The sequence below is a fragment of the Pseudophryne corroboree genome, chromosome 6 (assembly GCF_028390025.1).
Source record: "Pseudophryne corroboree isolate aPseCor3 chromosome 6, aPseCor3.hap2, whole genome shotgun sequence".
Lineage (NCBI taxonomy): Eukaryota > Metazoa > Chordata > Amphibia > Anura > Myobatrachidae > Pseudophryne > Pseudophryne corroboree.
The window spans coordinates 824799198-824809545 of NC_086449.1; the positions used below are offsets into that span (position 1 = coordinate 824799198).

Below are 10348 nucleotides of genomic sequence, written 5' to 3' on the forward strand. Positions count from 1 at the left end.
GCGGGGCACCATGTCAGACCACACAACTACCACCCGGGGCCAGGATGCCCGCAACGCCACTAAATCCGCTTTGATACTCAAGATGAGATCGATGCCTTTGACCCGCCCCATATCATTCCCCCCGAGGTGAATGACAACCCAGCTGGGCCGCCCCCACCTTCGCTCATGGCGAAACAGCAAGCGAAGTAAACCCATCCAACGCAAGCCTCTAACTCCTAACCATCTAACTACCTTGTCCCCAAAAAATTCGCCTGTTCGTCCTGCCATTGGATGCCTCTCCGCCCAAAAAATAAAAGAATGGCCAATGAGCCAAATCTGATCCGGAACGTCCAAAATAGCTGCAAAAGAAAAATTTCCTACCGTCAGACACTAGAACATACCTAAAAACAAATGACTTAAAACATGTAATTAAGAACCCGAGTGAAGGAGAAAACTCAAAAAACCTCCCGTGAACCGTGAGTAATACCAATTGTAATTCGGTCCCCTCAGAGGAAAATTTAAAAATTCACTTCACACCCTCCATTTCTGAATGCTAGCCGTTCAAAAACCGACGAGTAAAACACGTTTCCGGGTTCGCGCAACAGGCGCCATAACAAAACACTTAACCTATTCCTTAGACCAGGCGCAAGCCTAGCCACCTGATACCGGGCTGCCATACCCCAACGGTATCCAGCCCGCATAGGTAAGCCCACTCACCGGGGAGGGCCTTCGTCCACGATTCTCCACAGGAAGGGCGGCACCAATAGACCCCCAATCGCGGCATCAGGAACCAGCTTCCTAAATTTATCGAACTCAAAACGCGACAGTGCGTCAGCAATTCTATTGTCAACCCCCGGGACATGCGCAGCCGTGAAATGAATGTTATGCCTCAAGCACTTAAGCACCAGATAACGCAACAAGCGCAGAGCCTCAGGAGAGGACGAGCGCTGGTTATTAACGGCGTGCACGGCGCCCATATTGTCGCAGCGGAATACAATACTCCGATCCGACAAGCCGGGTGCCCACAACTCGACAGCCACTATCAAGGGGAATAACTCTAGAAGCAGCAAGTTCTTTGTAAAACCTCAGGTCACCCATGCTGCAGGCCAAGGCGCGGCGCACCACTCCGTCTTGAAAAAAGCCCCAAAGCCCGAACCCCCGGCGGCGTCGGTAAAAAGTTGTAACGCGGCGTTGGAACACCGCTTCGCTGGCCACAACACCTCCCGATTAAAAGAAACCAAAAAAGTGGACCAGATTCTCAAATCTTCCCTGATCTCGCGAGAAATGTAAACCGTATGGTGAGGTTTCCGCACCCCCGACATGGATCTCTCAAGCTTACGGCAGAAAACCCGGCCCATGGGTATGATCCTGCACGCAAAATTCAAAGACCCAAGCAACGAGTGGACCCGTTGTAATCTGACCCTGCGCGTGAGGAGGCATTACTCTATGAGACCCAGCAACTTGTGCACCTATTCGGCCGGAAGCCGGCAGCAACCGGCCTCCGAATCGATTTCAATGCCCAAATAACTAAGACACGCCGTGGGCCCCTCGGTCTTATCCTCGGCTACTGGAACTCCCAGGCGACCGAACAAACTCTGGGCTAGACCCAGCACGTCCCTGCAAACCGGCCCCTCCCTTGGACCCACAAAGAGAAAATCGTCTAGGTAGTGGGCAACCCCCGGGTGACCGGAGGCCGACACTACGCACCAATGTAAAAACGAACTGAATTTCTCAAAGTAGGCACAAGAAATGGAACACCCCATGGGCAAGCACCTGTCTACATAAAACCCACCCCCTAGCCTGAAACCCAGGAAACGCAGGGAATCGGGGTGGATGGGCAGGAGGCGGAAAGCGGACTCAATGTCCAGCTTGGCCATGAGGGCCCCGGGGCCCGCCCTTTGTACTAACCGCAGGGCCTCCTCAAACGATTGATATCGCACCCTGCAAGCTTCCTCCGGGATGGCGTCGTTGACCGAGCCGCCACGGGGGTGTGACAAATGCTGAATGAGGCGGAATTGACCCTGGGCTTTCTTGGGGACCACCCCTAATGGTGACACGCACAGCCGGGGCAGTGGTGGGGATGGGAAAGGGCCGCACATGCGCCCCAAAGTGATTTCCGCCTGGACCTTACGGGCGACCACGGAGGGGAAATCGCGTGCGGATTTCAGATTGCGCCTGGAGACCACGAGGACCGAATCCGGGATGGGAAGCCTAAAACCGCTACGGAAACCGTCCAACAAAAACAACCCCGAAGTGACGTCGGGGTAAATGCCCAACCATTTAGTCAATTCGGGGACGTTGATGGGGGAAAACGCCTTACTTTCCACTTCCGGGCACCTCGGCACCATCAGCGGGCCTGGACCCGGAAGGGGACTGGCAATCTTTGGCCGGGTGCCCCCCGCCGCATACCTTGCAGGAGTGGCGAAAACGGCACATAGCCCCCCGGGAACACTTGCCCTCGTTGAAAGCGAAGCATTTTCCTTTATTCCCCAAAGGCGGGCTCGGCCGGACACTTAAACCCGGCTTGCCGCCCTGGGCTTCATAAAGGGGCTTGTTATGTTGCGTGACCTCTAACCAAACTTCAACGTCCTTGAACCCCAAGGGCAGTGTAGGGTTACCGTCTTGGTTACGACGGAATTTCTCATCGTAATCCCGCCACGCGTAACCCTTGGAGGTCAAGTACATTTCGTGCACCAGGTGCAAATACTTGACCGTGTTATGATATTCCGTAGGCCTCGACTCAGCGTAGCATGCTGTGAACACTAAAAACCCCCGGAGCCACTGGTGAAAATTGCGAAATGCATTCTCACCAATACCCCCGACCTTCTTGGCCTTATCGAAGGCCTTCCTCATGTCATCCGTAAGGGTGAACATGTCGACATATTTACCCTTTCTAATTTTTTCCCTCATCCGTTTACGCAAACCCCTGGTGACAGCCGTGTTTGCGCAGTGCACCATTTCCGTAAAACGCGGAGGGTCCGGAGTGACCGCGGAACCCGCGCCCTTAGCCTTCCTATCTTTTTTATGCAAGCGATGCGCAATGAGCCTGGCTAATTTACGCGGGCGCCTAGGGGTCCCGGAAGACCTAGTATCAGAAGAAGAGCTGGAAGAAGAACTTTTAGAAGAAAAATTAACTGTCTCACCATTTCCAGAAGGACCGGCCACGTCTTCGGACGTGACGGCGGGGCCGGACGGCACATCTTCCGGGTCGCGATTTCCCACAGCTGCACCCGTTCCAACCTGTTCGGCCTGCGTCACCATTCCTGTCTGCGCTGCACTGGACGTTGCTGCTGTCCTGGCTCCAGATGATCCGCCCTGGGGAGAGATCCCCCTGGACACGCCGCCACCTGACGGGGAAAAAGAAGGGGGGGGAAGGGGGGGTATAAAAACGTCAGCCTCCGGGGGGGGCGAACCGGAGGTAACGGAGGGGGGGGGGGGAGCGGAAAATGTGGTCTGGGAAGGTGGGGCAGGCACGCCCACTGCCGCTGCGCTCGTCAAGCTCCCGGCAGTATCCCGAGACGGAGGCCATGTGTCCGGGGCGGTACAAACCGAGTTTAAAGGTGCCTGAGAAAACGGCGCCGCCCAGTAAGCCGTCTGTGGAAAAGCCCCGGGAGCAAAACCGCCGGCGCAAGAACCTGCAAAAGGGGCAAAACCCGGACCACTCGGTGCAGGCCAAGATGTCACCCCGCCCAGCGAGTGCGTAAAAGCCGGTGGCATGTAAGGGGACGCCCAAGGGACCTGACCCCCTCGGCCATCAGCTACCGCACCGGAAGTCATGACCGGGAATTGCATTGAACTCGACCATGCAACCGCCACGGATACCGCCGGCAGGGAAACCCCGGGCGCCGCGTAAAACGCACCACCCCGGGATGCCACTGAACCGGCCAAGGAAATGTGCCCTGACCCTATCTGCTGTACGAAGAGTTGGCCAGCAGATGGCGGCACCTCACTGGGCCACCTGCCACTGCCCGGCGGCAGCAGGATCTGGGACACCGGGAGCGCCCCCGCTAAAATCCCAGATGCCTGCCCGCCTACCCCGGGCGCCCCCATGCCCACCACTGCGGCGGAAACCATGGGAACGGCAGGGGGAACAGGGGCATCCAGACCACACCCAGAAGTGCTTGTCCGCGTGGGCCCCGCCCCCCGTGATAAGCCTGACACCGTAGGCAACGATATTATATCTTGCACCAGCCATGCCCCCGCAGGGGAGCCGGCTGGTGAGAGACCCGGCTGCACGGACCCGTGAGCGGCATCGCGGGGCCCGCTCGGCGGGTCCTCGGACCCGCCCACCGCGGCCGTGATGACAAGCGCCTGCCTGTCCCTGGAGGCCGGAGACCCGCCGCGTGCGGCACCTCGGCCACGCCAGGCTCCGGGCGCGCCAGACAACTGCGAGATCCCACCGCCCGTGGAGATCAGCACCATATCTCCGGCGGGCGGCGCAGCGGGAGAGGGGACTCCGCGTACACGCGGCCGGGCGGCTTCAGCGAGGCGGCGGGGAGGGGGAGCTGACCTGCGAGGACGGGGCATAGCAGCAGCAATGTATATCAAAACAGGCACAGTGTACAAATAATTAACTGGAGCAGGGAAGCAACACTACAGCTATATTGCAAATGCACCTTACCACATCCAGGAAAAAACTGGCAAGAGGAAGATGGCTGCCAAATCCCATAACTATATACCCCTGTGTATACTCCTCCTACATATCCCTAATAGGCACCCATCTGTCACCTGACCACAAATGTCAATCACTAGGGCTAGCCCTGCCTATCCTCAACACATGTCAGAAAAATTCAGGGTGTTTATGTGGCTTCGAGCCTATGCGGATCTCTGCCTGCTTAATAAGATACTGTATAATAAGATGGTTCTAATCTGCCGTCAAACTCTGTGTTTCTAAGAACTGTCATTTATTTATCAAGCAAATATTCGCAGTGCTATGACCACAAGCAGCTACCAGTGAGGAATTGTCCTGAGGATTATGAGCAGTTGCTGGGACCCAATCTCTACACATAACACGTCGGCAGTATATTCCATATTTACAAAACAGGAATAGCTGCAACTCTGGGTAATGTGTCTTCCTACTAGAAGATCTGCAGATCTTATTGTTACTTTCTTCCTGGAGATATTATTCAGTAAGGAAAGCAGTCAGGGCCTTCTTAACGTACGGGGCACACTGGGCAACTGCACAGGGCCCCACAATTCTGGGGGCATTTGAGCAGGGGCCGGCTGAGCCAGGCTGGTGCCTCCAGAGCTTCTTGGGAGGCAGGTAGAGAATGCTCCGGGGCCACTTTTATTGTGAATTACACAAAATCAGAGCAGCCAGGCAGTGAATGGGTGGGTAGGGACCCCATTTCATTGCTTTGCCCAGGGCCTTCAAGACAGGTAAGATGGTCCTGGGCGAGTTCCATCTTACTCCCAATGCTGATTATGTGTTACTACAAGTGATGTTAGTAAATAGGATTGTACCGCTCAATGATAAAATACTCAGACAAGACCATCACCTACCGCGTGTACAGACAACAGCAGCGTGATGTCATTTTTATTTTTATATGTGTTTTATTGCATACGCATTTTGAACAATGGAGCAAACAATGGCCCTCATTCCGAGTTGATCGCTCAGTTTTTCGTTCGCACAACATATTTGCAAAGTTGCGTTAGTGTAGTAAATTTGCGAACATCCGCCCCCAACGTATTTTTGCTCTTTCGTACGCAGTATTACACAAAGTGGGCGTACGCCAAATGACATCGCAGCAATGCGAAAACATCGCAGCAATGCGAAACCATCGCATTAACACATACTTCATCGTAAAAATACTAAGTTGTAGTAGATTTACACATTTATCATTAAAAGTGCTCACTTTTGCGGGCAAACGCACCACAATGGTTTTTTTTTTACTATTAAGTGGAATAACACCTTCCAATTAAAAGTCCACAAGCCCTCCTCAATTTCAAATCCAATTAGTGAAATGAATTGTAATGTTCATGATCAATTAAGTCTTTTTAAAATACCTGAAGAACACTTTGTAGCCATAATTGTACCTAAATTTTTTTTGAATTTTAATATAAATATAGATGTTTGCAATGTGCTTGGTCTAATGTTTTTATTTTTATTTTTTAAGTAGAGTTTTAGTATGTGAATGAAGGTGTTTGCATGTTTATTTAGACAATAACAACATATGTATTTTTAACACTTTAAACAAACTTACGTTAGATGTATGAAATGTTTAAGGTAATAAATGTCTGTTCGTCATTCTGCTGTTCCTTTATTGCATTAATAAATAATAAACACCCGCTTAACTTGAAAAATTTTTTTTTTTTTTTTTTTAATAATATAAACATATATATTTTTTTTTTTAAAACAAAAATTAAAACAACGTTTGCATTTGGTCAACAAGACCCAGCAAGGCCTGGAGATGTATCCTCATGTTGCCAATAATGGCCGCAAAAGATGTGGGATCTCCAACGGCAACATCTGAAATTAAGAGATAACATAAACATTAATAACTTACTCACATTACTTATTATACAAGCAAGGCACAAAGCACACTTTAATGCAGGCATGTCCAAACTGCATCCCTCAAGCTGGTGTGAAACTACATATACCAGCATGCCTTGACTCAGTTTTGGGGCCAGGGAAAGCCAAAGCTGTGTCAGGGCATGCTGGGATGTGTAGTTTCTCAACAGTTGGAGGTCCGCAGTTTGGACAGGCATGCTTAATGGCAAAGTTACTACATCATGGCTGTTTTATGGTACAATCATTAGCAGAAAAACACACAAGCCTGCTCAGGGTTTTTTATTAAATTTTTACCGTTTACGAGACCATGGGGTACATTTACTACTATGTGAGTTATATTTAAGATGGAGCGTTGCCCATAGCAAACAAGCAAAAATAAGAATATTATCTTGTAGAAGTGGTTCCCCAATTGTAAAGTATAATCTTATTGGTTGCTATGGGCGACATCCCATGTTAAAGATAACTACCATCTTCGTCAATGTTACACCATGTTGGCATTCATTTACATCTGGAGTGTATTTTTGTTTTTTTTTATGGGTTTGGTCCTGCATCATCACACTGCATATCAACATCTTCAGAAGGACAACAGATCCTAGCATGCCCACACTCCCTGAAAGCTGACCTTACTAAATAAGGTCAAACAGGTTTGACTTTAGCCAATAATCATTTTGTGAGTGTAACTTTCACACCACAAATCAGTGTGTCATTAGGCTGCATAACAAAGTGAAGCATGTGATTTGTAAGTGCAAATATTAAGACTACACAGGCACAAGTGTAAAAGACCAACAACATACTAAACTCCACTCAGGTCTAACTGTTTCCCTGAAAACCTAACACATATAAACCCTGTTGTCCTGGCAACCCTGTCGACCTAATGAGTGTCGACCTAGAGTGGACACACAAAACATTGCACACATAAACACTGTACATATAATGACACTCACAAAAATGTAAATACAACATGTAGACCATGAAGAATAACACAAATATTTGTCCTTGGTACAAGAATTCCAACAGTACAACACTGCATGTTTTGGCATTGTAAGTGTAAGTAGGTAATCATTTTTGGAGAACATGTTAAAACACTTACTTTCCTCTGCAACATGATGGTTGCCAGTTAATTCATCAGGGGCTTCTTCTGCCCACTCACTGGGTGGGGAATGCGGCTGGATGGGGGAAGGCGGCTGGATGGGGGAAGGAGGAGGGATTGGGGAAGGAGGAGGGATTGGGGAAGGAGGAGGGATGGGGGAAGGAGGCTGGATGGGGGAAGGAGGCTGGATTGGGGATGTAATTTCAGAGGGTGGGTCTGATTGAGAGGGCGAGGGGGGCGGAGAGAAAGTTAAGCCAATAGAGGGTGAGGGGGGCTGAGAAGGTGAGTTTGAAGTTGAAGGAGAAGGGGTATGGGAAGGAGGAGAAGGGGTCACAGAAAGAGATAGAGAGGTGGTGTGAGAAGGGGAGTGGAAAGTGGAGTGGGCCTGGGAAGCTGAGGGGGACTGGGAAGCTGAGGGGGACTGGGTAGCTGAGGGGGACTGGGAAGCTGAGGGGGACTGGGTAGCTGAGGGGGACTGGGAAGCTGAGGAGGACTGCGAAGGGGAGGGGGAGTGAGAAGGGGAGGGGGACTGGGAAGGGGAAGGGGCTGAGAGGTCTGCCGTTGTTCTCGTCCTATAATGATATTTTTGGCAAAATTTATTTTGCATGTTAAATTACATACTAAACAATTTGAAAAATCACTGTTCTGTTCCATGTAAAAGACTGTGGTTTGTTTTTCTTAAAAATACACATTTTAAAAACCTCATCATGTTGCCCACAGCAAACAAAATGAGTCAAAACTTTTACTTTGAAGCTCATTCCTTAATCTATTCCATTGAGTCATATTGATTGGTCTAGGCAACATCACCAGATAACTATTCAAAGCACCTTATTATATAGACAGCACTGATCAAGTATTTGGGTACAGTTTCCTGCCTGGTTATTAATTCTGGAAAACATGCACTTGTTTGGTGACACTTTGCTACAGTCAGTACTGTTTGCCCTAACCACACACACTGTCCTATGTTATAAAAATGGACAATCAGCGTTGCAATTAGCCTACCACTTAGTGTAAATTTCTTAAATTTTTGCTAATAATCTTATGTAATGTAACTTACTGCGTGCATGCATAGCCCGTATTTGCTGGCGGATCTCCGCCAACAGCTCTGGCGTCCTCCTGCGGAGATCACTCCATCTCCTCTCTAGTTGGATGATTGTCCGCCTGCTGCGGACGCGAGTCCGCAGCAGGCGGCGGACCTCCGCGTAGGCCTCGCGCTTAACCCGATTTGGGATGAAGCGCCCAACGCGGCCTACGTGGCGGTCCATCACCGCAACCAGGACGCGGAGCTCCCGCCTGGTGAAAGGTGCAGCACGCATCATGGCAATGGCGTTTTCCTTATTTGGGCATATATTTATAGTGTCTGTTAGCATGTGATTGGTCAAAAATCTATGTTGTCATTTCTAATAACTTTATTGATCTTTGCAATGCTGTGAAGAGCAGAGTGTTATTTCGCACGAGCGGAAATACGCATTCGCATTAGCAAAATTTTTACCAAAAAAAAAAAAAATACACAAACACAGACACAGAGACACACAGTTTTGAAAAAATTCCTACAAATATCTGTGTACTCACCACAGTTTGTGTGATCATTCAGCTGGACAGTCACAAAGTGGGCAACATTCAATTTCATTTGTTTGTGTGTTTGTTTAAATAATCAGGATTTTAGGATATAAAACAAATAAGGACACTATTTAGCATCATCACATTTTTTAAATTTCAAATCTAAAATTGAAAGCTTAACGTGTTAACGGATTTTTAGTATAAAAAATATTACACATTCCAACACACCAAAAGCATTACACAATGACCTTACAAAATCAAACAAAATGTCAACATTACAAATAATACATAAGCATACTGTGATTTTAATTTGGATAAAAAAGATAATATAAAAACACTATACCTGAAATATTCAGCAACAATGCTTGCCCTGACTTGGCTCCCCCTCCGTGTAACACTCCCCCCACCGAAGTGTCGAACAACCCCTGGCTCCTCATCAGGCAATTCCTCTGTCTGAGGAAGCTCTACGCTACTCCTTACCGCGATATTGTGTAGTATTGCGCACAGAACCACTAGTTTACTTGCCATCTCCGGCGAATACATGATGTCGCCACCAGTGCGGTGGAGCACACGAAACCGCCCTTTAAGGACCCCAATTGTGCGCTCCACCAGCTGCCTAGTGGCAGTAAGCGCGGAGTTAAATGCCGTCTGTGGTCCTGGCCTGGGATTACGGTAAGGAGTCATGAGCCAGGGGGTGCAAGGATATCCACGGTCTCCTGTTTGAGGAAAAACCAAAATTAGAAATAGTAAATTTTGAAAAATATAAAAAATTTTGAAAGAAATATGTGCAACAACTCACCCAATAACCACATGTCTGCTCGTTGACTTGATCTTAATCTGTGCCATATCCCTGATTGTCTAATGACATACGCATCATGGGAACTTCCAGTAAACTTTGCGTTCAGGGAAAGGATCTGGAGGGATGGCCCACAAACAACCATTACATTCAGAGAATGAAACAGTTTCCTGTTTCTATAAATTTCTTCATTATGTTTTGGTGGCTGAATAGCTACATGTGTGCCATCCACAACCCCAATAACATGTGGGAAGCGACTACCACCTTCCGCAAATTGACGCTTCACCACATCTAGGGCACCAACATCCAAAGGCATAGCAATAAATTGCTTCACACGCTTGAGGAAAGCCTGGCAGACACGCCGCAGGACCTTACTGAACTGGCCCTGCGACATGCCAACCAGGTCTCCAAC

General features: G+C 49.0%; 1 long non-coding RNA gene across 1 annotated transcript; it reads right to left on the minus strand.

Moving 5' to 3' along the window:
* Window positions 1-8122: 8122 nt before the first annotated feature.
* On the minus strand, window positions 8123-10058 carry LOC134935809 (uncharacterized). Its single transcript, XR_010180406.1, has 4 exons — window positions 9940-10058; window positions 9484-9856; window positions 9153-9174; window positions 8123-8152 (listed from the first exon to the last, which is right to left on the minus strand). It is a non-coding gene; the product is annotated as an uncharacterized LOC134935809 (long non-coding RNA).
* Between the last annotated feature and the right edge of the window lie 290 nt (window positions 10059-10348).